Source organism: Aythya fuligula, chromosome 8, assembly GCF_009819795.1.
Source record: "Aythya fuligula isolate bAytFul2 chromosome 8, bAytFul2.pri, whole genome shotgun sequence".
Lineage (NCBI taxonomy): Eukaryota > Metazoa > Chordata > Aves > Anseriformes > Anatidae > Aythya > Aythya fuligula.
Genome location: NC_045566.1, coordinates 8,391,666 through 8,410,668, shown reverse-complemented (window position 1 = coordinate 8,410,668; position 19,003 = coordinate 8,391,666). Strand labels below are relative to the sequence as shown.

Here is a 19,003-nt window from a genome sequence, read left to right as displayed (position 1 = left end):
CAGATGGCAGTGTTACCAGTCAGACACCCTTCCCAAATCCTGGTTATTCATCTCTCCCATGTGTGGTTGGCAAGATGGAAAATTATCCATCTTCCTTGTAAAGAAAGAAAAAAAAATACTGAAGTATCAAGCCACTGAAGAGCTACAGAAGCACTACTGGTTTTGCAATATCTACCATGGCAACTTATCTAGGCTGTGATTTTTCTCTTGGGATCCAACTTCATAAGTCACCAAAGAAAGACAGACCATGAAACACCATTCAAATATTAAAAGATTCATAGGAAGCTTGAAATGAACTTAAATTCCAGAGCTCCAACAACTTTGAGTACCTCTGGGGATTTCACTTGGATAATAACTGAATTATTAACTAAAAAAAAAAGTGGTGTGTGGAAAAATGAAGCCACTAGCTTGCATGCGGACAGGGATCTACAGGGATTAAGAAGACATTTAAAAATACCAACCTTCTTCCAAATGTCTCCTTAGTTATGAGAGGAGACGTGCCAATGGGAGACGGTGAATGTTTTATGGGAAAACAATCACTCACAACCAGATGCACTGCTGAGACGTGTTTGAAGTTCCAGCGACTCCAGCCAATCTCACTTGCATCAAACTACCTGATCCTCCTGAAATCACTAGCAAGCTCCTGTTTGTAAAGCTGCAGAAAATCAGTCATAGCTTTTCACAAAAATGCTGAGTTGTCCATGTCAAGAAAATTATAGAAAGTCAGGCTATGAGCAGGAGGGGGAGAGGGTTAGAAAAAGAGAGCATTGTTTATGGAACATGAAAAGCTCCAGCGACACAATATATGGAATTCGGAGCAAAACAGGCCCTCCTTTCTTTCTGTACAATTCAAATAATTCCAATGGCAGACTGGATATTCCCTGAAACGAGTTAGAAAAGCACAGGGCTGTCAAAGCAATTCAGAAAGGGAAAGTTGAAGTAAACATGGTGAATTTTTTAAGCTTTAATGCTTGGAAGACCTTAATGTTACCCTACATAGCGTACGCTTTTCACAGAATAGAAAGAAGAGTTAGCTGCACCCAACCTGAGAAGTCTACATGGGCATTTAGAGAAAATGTGTGGAAGTACCCGTAGATATGGATATGGTCTCAGCTCAAGCATGATGCTCAACACACACACCTAGCTCTAATCAATTAGGTGGTCTTAAATTCTGATTAAGGCTAAAAAGTTTTTGTAAAGTCCTTCTACTGACTTGGAGTTGTCATTTTCTGTAATGGCACTCTCCTACTCCCCCGAGATGCTCTAGAAATCTTAAAGGTGGACTGGCACTTCTTGTTCTGATGTTTATATATTCGTGAGGATGGGGATTGACTCTTACCATCAAAATGCTCTGAATTCATACTTTCCATTCCTCTGTACATCTTGTTTCTGTTCTGCCTCTCTACTCAAGCTGAGAGTAGGAACTAACCCCTGAATTCTGAGGAAATCTTTGGACCTTTAGACTAATTTCTCCAGGAAAAGCCTCTTTCTGCCTTGTGCAAAGAACACGAAGGACTTCGTTCTCCTTTGTTATGGAAAGACGGTTTCCAACATTTCACAAGATTCAGTTTTCAATGAGAAATGGATCAGTAACAGAAATGACAAACAGTTCATGACTATTTCTACTTCCCTTCTTGTCCTTTCAACACATATATGTACATCATTGTAATTTGATTTTGATATGATATGATTTTGAATAATTGGATCAATAAAATCACAAAGCCTCTATTCAGCCAGATCTAGAGCAATTACATCCAGTAAAACTACTTGGTTATATACTTTATTCCTCTAAGGGCTTCTGTTCTTGAAAGTACCACTTTCATGGAAGAGTTTCTATCAAACAAGAAAAGCTGTATACTTTGCCAAGTCAGGGAGATAGCAGATACAAAGTCTTGCTCATTTAACATTTGAAAGACTTATTGCCTGGTGAACAATCTTACCAGGACTCCCTTGTTTAAATTATCTACATTAATGGATGACCTGAAACTTAAAGAAGTCAGTCTGGGTTTCTCTTGCATAAAGCTTACTGTCTAATTCACTCTTCTTGACTTGTGTTTGAAGAGAATGGGGCTTGTTTTTTTGCTTTTCTCACAGTGACTAGTGTGGCTTTTCACGAAAAAGCTAAGAATCACACCAAAAAATTGCATTCATGCAGTCTGGGCTGTCTGCATTACTTGTACAGAATGGAAAGAGTGGGAGGATAAACTGGGACAAACAAATTGAGAAACTAACCAACTTTTTTTTAGGTTTAAATAGAAAACTTTCTTTGATAATTCTAATTGCACTCAATATGTTGTGTTGTTTCAGGTGGTGATGGGGGTATAGTTCTACTTTAGAACAGATTTGCCTACTTGTTTACATCAAAACAGAATTTAAAACATTTCTAGTCCTTACAGATTTGCAGGTTAGATAATTTCTCTCTTGTAACTCTTCCACAAATGTCTCTGCACGTGATGGCTTTGTATAAATCAACCTGATGTGATTGTGATGCGCTCTGTAGAGCTCCTGACAGCCACGAGGTGTCTCTATGAACTGTCCCAGAGAGTGTGTGAGTGTTGGTAAACAAACACAAGAAAACTGAAATCCAGTCTCTGGAGAAGCCTGTTTGTTTGACCGTAGTTATGCAAAAATGCTTTAATAAAGAAATCTCCTAATGGAGACATCTTGTACATCACGACAGCTCTGTCCAAATAACCGAGCGGTACTAACACCAGAGAAAATATATTTACAGAGTCAGAGAATGGTAAAACAAGAGACTACATCTGGAAGTAGTAAAGAAAAACCTTAAATATGCTAGGAAAAAGTTCCAACACTGGAAGTCACTTAGACAAAGGAATACGTTGCTGGTTGAGAATGCATGAGGCAACAATAGCAAGAGGTGCTTCGGAGACGAATTCTGAATTTTATCATAACAACAGTATTTGGCTGTGTCACCGGAGGACTAAAACCCGTGCTGATACACCGAACCTGAAATCTCATAATCTGCAACCTACACTGCATTTGGGCAGCAGCAGAGCATACAGTAAAAGCTTTCTGCACAGAACAAGTGATTAGGAGCTAGAATACTGTTGAAATATAGGAAACTGAGCCTATGTCCAAGCAACGTCACTGTCCCAGCATTCACCATGTTCAAGGAATTACCCAATATGGACTTTTACTGGCTGAGTCCTTTAAACTTTGCTCTGCGCCTACCAGTCACATAAAACTATGCATAACTGAAATGGAATGGGGAACAGATACAGAAATTCCTTTAAAACCAAGCAGCAAAGACAAATAAGAATTTCAGGCAGAAGGCTAAACGTTTGACTCAAAAGCTGAACCAAGCACACAGGTAGCTCATTTCCTTGGTGATGGAAAGAGGAGAATTCTGGGGAGCAAAGACAGAGATGAGGGACTCAAAGTCCAGTCCATGACCACCTCTTCAACCTCTCCTAAAACAAAACCAGTAGCTGCCTGGCTGTGGCTGGGGGTAAAGGTGAGAGATCTGGGTCACCTGAGCTGCAAGAGACGCAACATCTGTATTTATACTTTTGTCTATGTGACTTCCATACGTATGATTTATATTTCTGAAATGAACTTTTAGTTAAGACAACCTAGGAGAGACGTCCCTGATAAGATGTCGAGGTGGAACTGCCACATCCTGCCTCCCATTTTTGATCCAAAACTACTTCAAGAACAATGCCTGCTCACAGCGTAGGACACTACTAAATGTTAGCAGAGCTAGAGAAATCCGACCTGCTGGAAATCCAATGAAAAATACACATGAAATTTCCTGTGGGCAAGAACAACTCACAAGATGTAAAGCACTGTAACTCTACCAATGTCAGCAGAGAACACAGCTGTAGAGGTGGAGTTGCCCTATGTCAAATGACCTGCTAGTGAGGTATCCTGGGGTTGTATTAGAGACCTCCCATGAAGGAAGCACCCGACGAACTTTCTCCTCTCTTAACATACTCATTCAAAGCTGCCTAGAGACTTTCACCTCTCTGTTGCTTTCCACAGTTCAGCAGGGAACAATAATTGTACCCGCAGATAAAAGTTAAGAATTCAGTCTTTTCTGTCTTGATTGTGTTTTTATGAACTAACGGCACAAAAATGTCCATTTGGGTCAATCATCAGACTGTTGATTTGCTGATGAGGCTCTTGGGTGTTTCTAGCTACACTTCAAGTTTGAAATTGAGACGTTTGAAGTAACATTTTTTTCCTCAAAATACAAATAATTACATGAGCACTGTTTCTGTTAAAAAAAAAAAAAAAAAAAAAAAAAAAAAAAAGAAAAAAAAAAAAGGATTTTCCAAAAATAAATAGCTCTACTATCTTGCCCATCTCTCACGCACACAAAGAGCCGCATCAGGATTGTGTCTGAGGCTCCAGACGAGTCTTGCCTCCTGCTAAGGCATCCAGCGTGCTAGCACAGCCCTTGGTTAGCCTGGAGGAGTGCATGCAGATCCCATGGGTTCAGGTGGCCTAGCATGCTTCATAAATCGTGTGAGGCATATCTGACATGAGAAGAATGAGCGGGAGAATAAAAAGCGATGGGCTTATCGCTGCTTTGGCTGCTGCTCTTTCAGAGCTGTATATACCCATCAAGAAAAGACTTTGACTTATGCCACAACATTTTCAGACACTTCAAGCTGAATTTTCCTGGGCTCTGTGTACTGTTACTCATTACCCATTCTGCAGGCCTTGTCCAGCCGCTGCTCCAGCAGCTTTGCAGCCACTGCACGCCAGGCAGAGCAGCCACAGGAGGTGACAGCAGCCTGGAGTAACAGTCCCTGTTTTCCATTCCCTGTGCACGGTCCATTTCACCCCATTCCTAAATCTGGGGCAGTCACAGGAGCCCTTGGTGTGAGCTTGCAGCTCCCCCGTGCAGCAGATTTCATTCTCAATGTTCCTGTCTTCCCTGGACTGAGGGAGGGCAGTGCCCCACGAGGAGCTACCAGCACCGTGCAAGGCACAGATAGCAGAGCCCAGGAGGGAACCACAGAGCTCAAGATACAAAAAAGGTGATGAAAGGTAAACTGAATCACTGCTGGCTAATTCTTGGTAGGCTGTGGCCTGAACTAAGTGCTAACCAGTGGCACCCCCTGCACCTGGACCAGCTGAGGTTACCCAAGCTGGCTTAAAGCACCTCCCTCACTTCAGCCCTCTGTGCCTTACACTTGCACAACCCCTTCTTTTTCACAGACTCTTTGTAGAGTGCCATGATTCACACTACAGACGCACAAGGCAGAATCCTCTCCTTACAGACCAGGGGTCCCATGCAGGGACACTGGCAAAGCTGGTGGATGAACCCGGCCAGCTCCGAGGCAGATGAGCTCTTGTGAAGAGGAGAACTAGAGAAACAAGACCAAGGGCGTGCTCTTCCATTGATCCCAAATGCAGGAGGGAATTCAAAAGGCTTCAGACAAGAGGAAAGGCACGTTTTCTGAAATAAAAACAATATTTTTACTGTTTTGATAAGCACGATGGATGATAAAAGGTCTTGGAAAGCATTTACTCTATTTCATACTGGAACGCCGCTAAAGCCGGCATGGCAAGAGACTATAACCCTGTAAACATATGTTGTGTATTAGGTTCTGATCTGGCAGCTTGCCTTATTTTTTTTTTTTTTTTTAAAGCTCCAAATACACTTCCATGTTTGTGCTCCAGCAAATGAGCGAAAGGCAGAATGCTTGAGTGACAGGGACCCTGGAGTGCACTGGACTATAAATCAGGAGAAAAAAAAAAAAGCCTCCATTAGTGTTGGCACATCAGGCAGAGGATGACAAAAATATCAGCAAATTCTTTTTTTGGTCCTTTTCCCCCAGCTTTTCCTTTTTCTGGTGTGCACTTCCCAGCTGCTGAGGACTGTAAAAATCAGCTCTCCATTTCAACTACCGACAGGACAGAAGTGACAAGGGAACACCTCTGCACACAATTTCGCTGCTCCCACCCACCCAACAGTAAATCACCCCACAGAGCATCCTCTCAATAGCACTTAGCCTGGGTCCCTGTAGGGGCGGAGGAAGAAATTCTTTCGAGAGGCGTTTTAAGACTCCTCAGGATCGAGAGTTCCGGTTCATATAAACAAATACTGTTACGAAAGGCCAAGCTGATATGGATTTATGCAAGGAATGTATAGGATGAATAAGCAATTTGGTAATTAATGGAGTTGACAGGCACTTTCTAATACTACACAAGTATGTGCAAACTGAATGGTTACATATACATACTGATCCAAAGGCAGGACTATTTTTAACCCATTTTGTACCTAATCATTCAGATGAAGGAAACACGTTTTTTTTTTTTTTTTTCCTTGGGTACTAATCTTGACCTCCCAAAGCCTGATTATTGGGAAATAAATCCTTCCCACTTAGTACTCTTGCAGACAGCTAACCCGCAGATTTCTTGTACAGCATGATGTTTTTCTTAAAGATCATCTCAAGAATAAACTCCTGATTACTTTCTAGGCATTTACGACTTTTTTTATGTCCCACAGAATAAATGCAGCAGTTTTGCTCTTAACAAAGAACTGAGAGCTTAGTTGCATGGGTTTAGGGAATTTCTGAAGAAAGTCCCCTGGCTAACACAGAATTTCTTTTTCTACCAGCTTCCAAAGTAACCAAACCACCACTGCTACAAGGCCAGCTCTGGAAACTAAAGATGCTCAGCAAGGTCCTGAGCAAAGTACTGCGTGACCTGGCAGAAGGTGATGCTAATTCCTTGTGCATGGAAGATATTGTGACATTTTGAACTAGGCAAGGAGAAGGAATAGTGTTGTAACTGCTCCCACGCAGGAATGAGATATTCAATGTTTTCTCAGCCTGAACTTCGTCCCTCTTATGATCAGCAAAGAGGCACCTCGCACCTCAGCTCTCCAGCGTGAGGTAGATGAACCCTGAGGTGTTTCAGGCCCATTATTCTGTCCAGCCAAAAGCCAAAAACAGATGTCAAGATGACTATATTAAATATATCCTCTACTAAATGCGTTTTAATGGGGCACAATGCTGCCTGTTGGCAACCCAGCCGCGGGGCAACCTGCTAAGACCAACCGAACATCAAACTACAGAGTGCTGTGTGCTGACTGCCCCCCAGCCCAACCCCAGCTGCAGCTGCCTTTGAAGAAAGGTGCAATGCCTTCTGCATGGATGTACATGCCGAATAAAGTCTTTTAAAGCATGTGAGAACAAAAGCTGTCATCAAAACGTACTGAACAATTACGGGTTGAAGGTTGAACTATCATTACTTCATGCCCTTCTATTCCCCTCCCCTTCAGGGTGGGAAGAAGGGGGGGGTTATTCATTTGTATTCAAGCACTTCATTAATGTTTATAAGAGAATCCAAACATGCAAGCAAAACAAGGACGAAACACTCGCGCCAGACGTGTGATGCGATAAATGTCACTGGAGCAAATATTTAGATCTGTTTACAGAGAGGCCTATTAAGTCCTTTTTGAAAAGCTGTGCAGTGTTGTGGCTTGGTCTCTGCCTAGCAGCTCCAGCGTAAACAAATGAAAGATGGCTAAGTCTCTCTCTCTCATTTTGTTATGACATCTGGAAACCTAAAGAGGTTGGGAGAAGCCAACTGGCTGCCCTACTGCGACGTCGAGCAACAAAGTCCGCTTGTTGAATGATGGCAGGACATGCATAGTGGAGCTGCTGAGTTCTCCAGCCTGTGCCAAAATCTGTGGATTTTCAACACAATAATCCCTCAACAAAAGTTGTTGCAACACAAAAGTCCTTGGTTCATTGCTAATGATGCAATTCTTCGCTGTCTGCCATTTTTAAAGAACATTTGGGTTTGAGAAAATCAGTTTCAGTAGGAACTAAAATGAGGTGCAAAGATGGGTGGAGATGGTCTATTTGCCAAAGGATGTAGAAGTGTCCCTCCAACTCCTGCCAGAACTACAGGGCTCCAGAGATGGCAACCAGCCTGGACTTCTGTAAGTGGCCCTTCACATCACTGCTTCACTGACTGCAATCCTGCCACATACAAGTAACCTTTTTCTAAGAGACATAAGTAAGTTGAAAAGAGAAGTTTATAGATGGATAAATCACAGTCTTAGCCCAAGGCATAATAATGGGATGTTTCTGCTTCTGAGGTCATACTTCAGTTTCCAACTCATTATGTAAAGTCTATAGATATAAAATTGTAAGGTATAGATATAAATATAGATACAGATATAAATATAAAAGTGATCAGGGTTCCCCAATCCTGCTGAAATTAGTTTTTAGTCTGAAATTAGTCTTAACCAGATTGCCAGCTTGCTTGCTTTCTGTTCTGAAGGACCAGAGCTCAGACCATACAAAGGGCTCGGTATAGTGATCTCTACCATTGCTGGCTGAACAAGGCAAGAGATACATGAACCAAAACACTTCCAGTTTAAAACTGTCCTTCTGACAGCTTACTTGGTTTAGGTCACTTTTTCATTGCATCAACAACTCAGCATGAAACCACAGGTAACTTCACTCAGCCTGCTTTTTAAGCTTAACTGTATCACAAATAAATTAGCCAAATATTGACTATTTTTTTCTTCCTAGTTATCTTCATGAATTATTTAGCTACACAAAACCCTTTTCTGTATAAACCAGTAGGAGGCACGTTGCCTAGTTTTGAGGAGCACAGGGATATGGTTTTGAGCTCCAGAGATCTAAGGACCACATACTTGTCTTATTTATTTTAACAGGAACCACACCGAGCTTTGCTCCAGAGAATGGAAGAATGGCTGCCAAGCCTTCTGGGGAGTGTTGCACTGGTATTTTCAAAGCTATATTCTCAGGTGCAAGAGATCACTGCAAAGCACATCCTTTCCTTCCTTGACTGGTAGTGATGATGGATTACAGAACCTGATAGTTGTTAAGCCTATTTTTCTCTTAAAAATTGTAGGAAGGCTCTGACACTTTGGTGTGTTGGAAGAAGGGGAAAATGCACATGGCCATCCAATCTAAACAGTAAATAAATACTTGTTGTCTCTACTGTGTAACAGGGATCAATGTTTTCAGACTTAAACTTCCAAGAGGAATTTTTTCTGGCTGACTTTTCCTTTTTAATTAGGCTCCCTGACTAATTCTTGCAGAAATGTGTGACAGTTTAGTGGCTTGGTGTCAGACCGCAGGCCCTTCCACAATGCCCTGCTCAACTATACTCCCTGTTTGGAGCGTGTGTTACTGCTCTTAATATTTTACACTCGTTGCAAGTGCCAGGCCTTGAAACCTTGTCAGTAGCATGCCGAACATCCACAGGAAAGAGAGAGGAATCCCTTCCTCTATTTTTGTTTAGCTACCTCCTGCTCCTCCGCTTTAGAGCTAACTCTTGGGGTTATTTATATTGCATGACCTTGAGATAAATGGCATCTGGCAGGCTGCCGGATGACTTTGTGTTTCAAATCAAACGTTCTCAGTTTCTCCCCCTAACAATGGGAATAATTCCTGAATGCCTTTTTTAGGGTATTTCTTCCCATCTCATTGCCTGCCATGGAGTTCTTTGGTAACTACGTCAGGGTTGGTGAACTTTAGCTTGACTTTCTTGTTCGATGCGACTACCAAGTGGTGTGTGTGGTTTATTCTGTGGTTTGGTGTGTGTGTGTGTTTTCTCTTTGTCCCAGAGTGTCTGCGCTGCTGGTATTAGAGCTACAATTGTTCTATAAAAAGCAAAGATCCCTTGAATGATCTGCCAGAGGCTTTATCTCTGAACAATCTTTGTCTGTACTTGCTTTGCCGTTAACCAGTTTTGACTCCCCGTAATGGCTGGAGTTGCTTTGCTTTAACTGATATATATCAAAGAGAACTGCTAAAATTAACTGCTCATGAACTGTGTCCAGGATGTTAGATTAACTCATCTAGAATCCTTCAGAGAACAAACTGATTTATGATGTGTTATGACATTGTTACTTGATGTGTTGCACAACAACTCAATTTTAAAAAATGAAGAGCGCTCCATTAATAAGAGATAAATCTTTCCAGTGTAATTCAAATGAATCTGCAACAGCTTTAGAGAGAGCACGATAAGGGATCTTGTGTGGGTTTGGGTGATTGTGTTTTGCATTCCTACGGATATCTTCCACTGGGATCTCTTTGTCAGTAATGACAAAATCCATCCAAAATATGCCAAAATATGACACCTTTTGGGAGATTATAGCTGTTTGCACTTCCCAAAACACAAAAGGATACACAAGTGATTCTCAACAACTTGTACTTCAGGAGGCTTGAGAATGTACATCAAGTACTGCAGTGAGCACCCATGCTTCCTTTCAACTGCAGAGCCATAATTTGCTGAAGAGCCTACATACTAAGTCACTTACAAACTTGTCCGGCCCTAGTAACACACAGAAAATAATCAGAGTGGCAGGAGTGCATCAGAAAAAAAAATAAAAAAATAACAAAAATAACAAAAATAACATAAATAAATAAAATCTACCACCAACAACTGTTTTGCACTAAAACATAGGGTATTTTTTAAAGCAAGCACTATTCCATTGCTGGAACATGAACCAGTGTAAAAGCTGACTTTAAATTCTTAAATTTCTGTTTCAGATGCATATATGTTGAAGGCTCGGGTCTCTCTGGATACCCAGCTCCAACAAAAACGCCTTTGAAAGTGAGCTGAATTATATACTGTACAGTATGTCTCATTTCACAGCCAAGCCACTTGAGTTAATAAAGAAAATCCTCCCTGGCCTCACACAATTAGCTGGGTAAAAAGCTAGTCAGCACAAGTCTGCATACAGCCACAAGTCAATCCATAAAGTCGAACACTGTTTCATGCCTGCGAATACCTGCTGCTGTGACCCTCTGAACTTCACCTCGCCACCACAAGAACAGGATTATTTCAGGTTGGTATAACCTGGTTTCACGGCCTGACTTTCAGAGCCTCGAGGAAAGAAAATATCTTCCTGTTGTTCTGCAAACTGAAAGGAGAAACGACAAAGGCACTGAACTGCAGTTTGCTTGCAGCTGTCAACCAATAGAGCATCCCAGTGTCTGAAGGCCTGGCTGTATTAAAACTGGTTTGGCCATAACTTGGTACTAGAAACTCAGTTTTGCTCAATTCTATGTGTTAATGAGTTATTTCCTTCAGCAAGCAAATAATGAGATTTTTTGAGGATGTTCATTCTGGCTTTTTCCTGTACTAATCAGGAAAGAAAGTCATTATGAGAAAGAAAGGCCTTTTTTTTGTACAGCCAACTCTCATAAAAACAATCATTTTGAGACCCTTTGGCATACATGCCCCCTCTTCTTCCTGTGATGTCCCAAAAATAAAACATTACCTGAGCTTGAAAACAAACCACCGAAGTTAGCATCCAGTTGGATCCCAGTGGTCTTTTCTATATTAGAACCAGCTCTGCATGTGCTGTAAGGCTTAACACTTTTGCAATTAACTGTACTGTGATGATTTTACCAGTGCTATAGAGCCAATGGGACACACTGGGATGTATCTCATCATACTTCACTGCTGGAATAACATTAATCTCGATGATTATTTCTAAAACTGTAAATCAATCACATGCCAGAAATACAAAGACCTTCAAAAAGTTGGGCATGTCTCTCAAATCACCCTTCTGCCCTCTCCCCCTCTGCTGACTCTGCAAACTCCTGTAGTGGGAGCATTCTGTCTCACATTTAAATAAATATTCCCCATCACTATTATGCTGTCACCTGTAATAGGAAAAGCCTGCAAGAAATCAAAGGAAAGCAAAATTTGTGTGGTGGCAGAAAGTGTACAGAGAATAATCAGTCTTCATTGTGATTGTTAACAAAAGTGAGGGAGCCTAATGGAGACCTTGGATTTAATAAAGTCTCTAAAATATTGAGGGGGTACTTTCAAGGCATAGAAGCTCCTACTTTAAAGAAATATTTTCCCTGTGTTCCTCATAAGTTGACTTTTATTAAAATGGAAAGAGGTTTGAAAATAACTTGAAGGTTTCTGTTTCCTTTTTCTCATTGCTTGGCTCAGGAGGTGGGCCTGATGAATTTTGCTCTGCTCCACACAGGCAGCTCCTTCTCCATTTTCTGTACTGGGGATATTCATGTCTCCCAGTGGGTACCCCAATACAAGAATTAGGGTAAAAAAAGCAAGTTTGATGAAGCTGGGGAAAACATAAAGCATTTAGTGTTACTCCCTTAATTGTGTTGTTAAGCTAGCATTTTGGCATTGCTAGCTTTTCTGAGCTGTGCTTAGCAGCCTGAATCAGCATCTCAGTGGACTCGGTGATTCTGCAGGGATAACCAAGCATGAAGAACCTCTAGACTGGAACATACTTGAAAGGCTCCATAACTTCCATGTTAACAGAGCCTAGGAAAAGAAGAAATCAGGATGCTTTCTTTTTGTACAATCTTTTCCTCTGTTCGCTAACAGGAATTTCTGGGAATGGTTCACTGTTAGCTCTGGCTTCAAGGGACACTCTGGAATGAGTGCAACATATAGGATCTGGTCCATACCCAGTGGTCTTCCACATCTAACTGCTATTCAAAGCTGTGGACTGCAATCCTGATTCTGAAAAAAGTCAATAATAAAACTCCCTTTTGACATCTGCAGGACTCTTCAACCCTCACTGTTGCTGCAGTGCCCGGACAGAGGTGATCAGCAGTGACTCACTGATAATAAATATAATTACAGTATTTGAGGGATGATGATTTCTTCAGGCAAAACTGGCTATGGGAATCTATGTATGATGAGAAATGGGGTGTCTCGGCCTATGTCAAATGACCCTCAGAGTGGAAAATCTCGGGTCTTTGATCTTATTCAAACTAAAAATACTTCTGCTAATGAGCCTCCTCAAGTCACACAACATCCATCCCAAAATGCTGAACACATGGTTTTAATTTACAGTTTTTAGCAACTTTCATTTATATTGTGCTACAAGTCCTGAAATGACTTGCAGAAGAAGCTCTAAAAACTGGAAAGTCAAATGGCAAGCACTGCTGTTGGAATAACTGGTGATAAAAGTAGCAGTCATCTGTACTAACTCCTGCTGGAGTTTCTGATACAGGTATTAACCGTGTCACTTCTAATTGTCTGTGCATTTAAATGACAACTAGATCCAATAAACAACAGTAACAGAAGACAGATACACTGTGCTCTTAAACAGTAGAGAAAGCAAATCTGCGGAGATGAGCGAGATGCCATAATTACTAGTTGTGGTGGGTACAACCAGCCATGCGTTTGAGTTGCACGTCTGTTCCCAGTCTGCAGAGAGTACAGCCTTGTTCCACTCCCAGTCCAAGAACTGGGATGTTACATTCAAACAGTGATATCTGCAATTTTAAGCTCTGTATGCACCAGTTTAATTTCTGGTATCTCAAGCAAGCTGGAACCCATAATGCTTTATGGATTAGAGAAAGAATGTTAGGTCCACAAATTGTTACAATATTCAGAAAAATGTCTTAAGAGGCTTCCACACATAAATAATTCGAGAAGTTCAGGAAGATATTGAAGCTTTGTGGCCACCCTGCAGTGCTTTCTGTGGATTTTAAATCTAGAAGCATCTAGGATCTGAATTGTTTATAGGTTTGAAACAGAAACCTGGGAAAGCATGTGGGCATGAAGCAGACAAGTTTCCCTGCAAAATAAGGCTCTTATAATGTTAACTCTTGAAAGTTAAAAAATGAAGTTCCCGAACACCAGTCCTTGATGAAAAACTCAGGTTTGGTACTATCCTAAATGGTATGTGCCCTGGGGACAATACCTTAAAATCCCTTATCCAAGCATGCAGGGAACTCCTTAATCAGGACCAAAAGATGAAAGAAATAACAAGAAATTTCATGTGGCTCAAGCAGCAACTCTCTGATTCCTTCTGTTTTTTACCTGTCTCATCAACTCCTAACGACAGTGAAGAAATTAATGGTTTTGGAGTGTAAGGCCTAGCACAGGGGAAACCTGTTATTTTACAGTATGTCCCTCTGAAGTTCCCAAATATGCTTTGCCAGGAGCCCTGCCACTGATCTCTGTCTCCACAGGAGTGCAAGGTGAATGAGTGCCCTTGCTTAAGATCATTTCTGGCCTTTTCAATACAGGAACCTCCGACAAGCCTGAATGATGTGGGCTGGCTTTATAACGTGGATTGCTACTCACCAGGGAGCTGAGGGGAGGCTGTTAAAGACTTTCTGAGGACTGTAGGTTGCACTATACTTCAAGTTGAGGTTTTTAAGGTCAATGGTTCGTTCTGTTTATAAGTAAAGCACTCTGGGCCCAGGGCAGGATCCTGACTGCTCTTGCAAGAGCATCAGAAACAGAAAACAAACAACAAACGGACAGAAAATCATCATAGGAATATCATTTACTGAAAAGGGGTGTATTTTGCACTCACTGGGGGAGCAGTTTGAAGGTGACAAACTATCCAGGGAAGATCCCACAGGAGTACGAAAGCAGCATTAGTGCCTGAGGACAGGGATGGATTCAGGCCATCAGTACTCTTCCGATCGCTTCCCTGAGCATAACCTGGGGAGTAGATCTCCCCCAGGGAGCAAAGCATGTGCCCTGGTGTCCCCTGTGCTCCTCAGGGCTCCCCACTGCAGTGGAGAGGCAGACCATGCTCTGATCCCAACTCATCTCTCACCACACACACAGGAAAAAAATGCCCAAATCCTGCTAATTTGCTCGTATACATTGGTAACGTTCAGCTGCCTCAAACACACCTTGTTCACCATGGCTTTCTGGGGTATATTCCTTTCAAAGCCCACCTTACAAAGATACACTTCCTGCCTAAAATCTCTTACTAGCAGCACCCATAATTTTGCAAACAAATCAACCAGCAAAGATCTCTTCGGGCCTCCTTGTGGAAGGCCGGCAGAATTGAATCTTCCCAAGAGAGGTGTGAAGGATCAGGGGAGAGGAAGGGCTCATACCTCACCTGCTCTGTATGCACCTCTTGTATATACCCAACAATTACAGGAGATGAACTGCCAGATCAAGTCATCATTGACTCACTGGCTATTTTCTTGATAGGCCTCAAACTCCAGGGTGAGCCTTTCAAGGGTACTATGGTGAAGAAGTGCACAGCAACTGGCTGTAAAGAGCAGCACGTACAGCCCCTTACGCCTACAAAACGCCAGCTGCTGATCCTTTCAGGTGTTTCTGCAGCTACCCCTGTTTTAATACCTGCACAGTTTCACCCTCAGCAGTTCCCTGGCACAGACATAAAACAGCACCGTTAGTACTCAGAGGAAAGATTTCTGGTTCTGCTGGATAAACTTCTACCCCAAGTTTGATTTTAGTGGGGAATTTTTGTATTTGTTTTTTACTCTGGGGTTGGGGAGGGAGGTGAAGGGGGTGATAATTAAATTAGAGCCAGCAAGCTGAAAATTATGTGCACGCATGCATAATCAAGCCTTTTAACAACATTTCTTCCAACAATAATCAGCAATCTAAACAGATGATAGAAAACTATTTTTGATTCTCTTGCCCTTTTGATAAGGACTGAAATGTTTTGAAAGCAAAAAGGTATAGTTTTTATTAGGCATATACCATATTTCCTAACAAATAAAGTAAAATAAAATAAAACAAAACAAGAATATTCTCTCAACTAAATTACACAGGCTGTCAAAAGCCAGATAGCTCTGAAACTGAGCCCTTTAATCTGGTTCTGCAAACTTGGAGCCTGGATCTTTCATTCATGCAAACAGGCAAATTCCCCATGAAGTGAGTTATGCCAGTTCCTGTCAGCTCCCAGAACCTCAGCTTTGGGATTACAGAAATGTTTAATTTTTTTGAGGGAACAGGGGAGATGGAATAGCAAGTCCACAGCCGTGGGCCTGTCTATATATTAATGTCATGCTGTTTTGCCATTGAAGGTCTAGCTTCAAGACTGCAGATCTGTCAGTGACCAAACTTGATGGACCACCCATTGGCCTTTTATTAAACAGCACTTGTTCCTCCTCTAATCCTATCACCAGAGTAATCAAAGCTGCTATGTCCCAGGGTTTGATGGAACAGCAGGACCTGGGAAATGAAGACTGATTTTGTTAACAAAGTAATTTCTGCCCCTTGAATGCTGTCTCATTGGTAGAAAGTAGGGAGACAAGGTTTATTTGTGCAGAGAATGAGGCGGCAAAGAAATGAAAGGGGAAGAATGGTGAAGTGTGAAGTTTAATCTGGCACAGTCTAAGGTTTCTTTCTTTGAGGCAGTCTCTGATCCAATCAACACCGGTTTGATATTTAACATCTCCCCCTGCAGTTTGAAATGATACCAGCCAGAGAATACTCAGTCACAGCTTAGAAAACCTCGACCAGAGGAAGAGAAAAGGGGCTGCTCATGGCTCCCCTTTGGCCTAACAACTTCCCTGACAGATTGGTAAGGATAAAGTCAGATCCCTACGCCAAATTCCCCTTACAAAGCTTGGGATTAAGGGCATCTGGCACGGCTGCATGCAGATTCTCCCTGCAGTGAGAAGTCTGATGGGACGGGAGGAAGGTTTTATTTTCAGCTTTGGGTAAGGGACACGTACACCTTTACATTCTCAGTTCGGGAACCCAGCTGAGAGGTAGGCCTGAGCTGTGAAACAAGAACTACACACAGCTCCCCAGGGCCGAGCAGTTTGTGTGGAGCTGCTGCTGGCCTCGCTGGCTCTTGGTGTGGACGAGCTGTGGCCCGAGGACAGACACAGCCAGGGTGATGAGCAGGAGCTCCCCACAGCACTCACAGCCCAGTACCTGCCCTCTGCAACGGGACAGGGCTGTCAGAGGACACTGAGCAGCTGCAGCAGTTACCTTCAGCATCCCCCTGGCCCAAAAAGTATATTTCAGTCTGGGGAGAGGGTCCTAGAGAGGAGGTGAAAGCCCTCCCCTATCTAGGCCTTGTAGGATGCATAGGCCAGCCTGCGTGGCCAGGATCCCAAACAGACAAGGCCCGGAACTCCTTCTGTCCTCTATCAGCTCTTCTCCGTCCTGGGACATTTGATGTGGCACTTTTCTGGTCACTCTATAAATAAACGTCTGTCTTGTCAGATAGAAAAGTTGTCTGCTGCTTCTTCTCTGTGCGTTTTTTAGCTTTTTTGGTCTTGCCTTCAGTGAAACCCTGAATCTACTTAAACCAAGGACCTATGAAACTTCAACCTGGCCTAAATCTGATCTGAATTCCCTTGTTGTCAGGTTCCCATCCCAGCCCTTACCTATACCTTAGAAGTCCTGCCACCAGCTATTTAAGACCTAGGGCCCACACATGGATTTTGTGTCCCCAGCAGCTGCCAGAGCCACAGGAGAAGCAAGGATGCTCCGAGAGCTGTGCAGCCAGGCGGTAGGAAGGCAGGGCAAAGGAATGGAGCTGGGAAAGCTGCACAAAACACTGACCAGAAATTCCAGGGCAAACAGGGTCTCAAACTACAAAGTTTTTGAGCTTACAATAAAAAAAAAAAAAAAAAAGAAAGAAAAAACGCACCACACGCACCACACAACAAAACAATGTGCTGTGCTCTTACCTGCAAGAGCTAGCTCTCCAGGAAGCAGCCAATTATATGAGCCACCTTAATCTTTTCATCCGGCTAAGACAATCAACATTTCAAAGTGACGCACAGAACGTTTCAAAGATCGTTCTTGGTCAAAAATGCAAGTGTATCCGCTTTCTTTCAGAGCAGATCAAAACCAAGTACCACACCGGGACCACTCCTAGATTTCCTCCTCCTCACGGTATCAGATTAACAGATTTGGTGCATGTAGTCAGATTAAATATTTGCAGTAGCACAAAGCTGCCTTTGAGGGGAAGTAAAAAAAGCCTTTTTCTTTTTTAATTTGCTAAGGGCAAAAATACTGGACTTTGGGGACAGAGGGAACAAAAGCATTGACATGATTCAGCGAGGCGCAGTTTGAAAACCTGAACTCCAAATGCTGGAATTACATGCAGTATTCCTGTAACAGTAATGCTGAAAACAGGTAAAAACTGCTGATGCCCTTAGCAGATTCGGGACTGTAATTTATCACAGATGTTCTCATCAAACTGTGCAAACACCCCACAAGACAAAAGCTGCTCAATTTCTGATTTCCATTTTAGTGTGGTTTAATTATGTGTTGCTTAAGGAAGGCTCTAAGACCTGGAATTAGGAGGTGAAACCTAGCAATAGTAATCCACTCCACTAAATTAGCACAGAAATACACCAAGCAGTAGGACTGCCAGACGGTGTGATAACATTACAAATTACTATTGTTAAACAACTAGCCAGGTGTCAGGATGCATGAAATCTAGAGGAAGCAAGAAAATAAATATCTGGTTTGTTTTATTTAATTTTGTCTCATGTTGTTCTGGTGGCCTCGTTCCCAGAAAAAGCTTCAATCTAGGAAAAATCCTCATGTACACTTATGTGTATAAGTAGTAATATCAGTTCTCTGCAATAATTAAAATGTATTTTTTAATCAACTCAAACTTCCTGTAGGAATGATTGTCCTTTACTTGCCTATGGCGGTAACACTGTTCTTTTTTTAGTTTACTAATGTAGCAAAATGAAGGGGAAATTTTTGCTACTATTTAGAGGGTAGTGACTGAGCGAAAACCAGACTTAGGGTAAGCACAGCAGTGAGTTTTATGCTCTGTCCCTTTTCCTGTCTCTCTCACTCCTTCTCTCTCTCTCTAAAAATAAAAAGAATGCAATATGATTCATATTTAAAAGGCTTCCAAGAGGTACGTCTTTAACCAACTGCTTGCACATGCTCGATTCTAACTTCCATGTTTGACCTAACACAACCAAATGCTACTAGAGCTCTGCAATGATTAATTATTTTTACCTCACCTTAAAGAAGCGGTTCAATAGCAAGGACAGGCACTTAAGCACTTTGAAAAGAAGAAGGAAAAACAAATTCCATGTTTTTCATGTATCTCAACTAATGAAAATGTCCAGGGGGCTTTTAATTTTTATTATTTTTGTTGAAAAACAACCCCTCCCCCCCAAAAAAAAAGTGTATATGACCAATCTTCTCCTGTGAAGTCTGAATGCAGAGTTAGTCTTCTAGCGGAGGACATCAGATGGACCAACTCTTAGTGAAAGCTAGACTTTTTGCTCTTAAGACAGCTCCCACAAGACTTCAGGGAAGAACGGGC

At 42.1% G+C, this 19,003-nt stretch overlaps 1 protein-coding gene across 1 annotated transcript in view; it reads right to left on the bottom strand.

Annotated features, from left to right (window-relative positions):
- The window catches only part of TRABD2B (TraB domain containing 2B), a 277,990-nt gene that overhangs the window by 256,761 nt on the left and 2,226 nt on the right, over nucleotides 1-19,003 (bottom strand). The gene's annotated exons all lie outside the window — the stretch shown is intronic.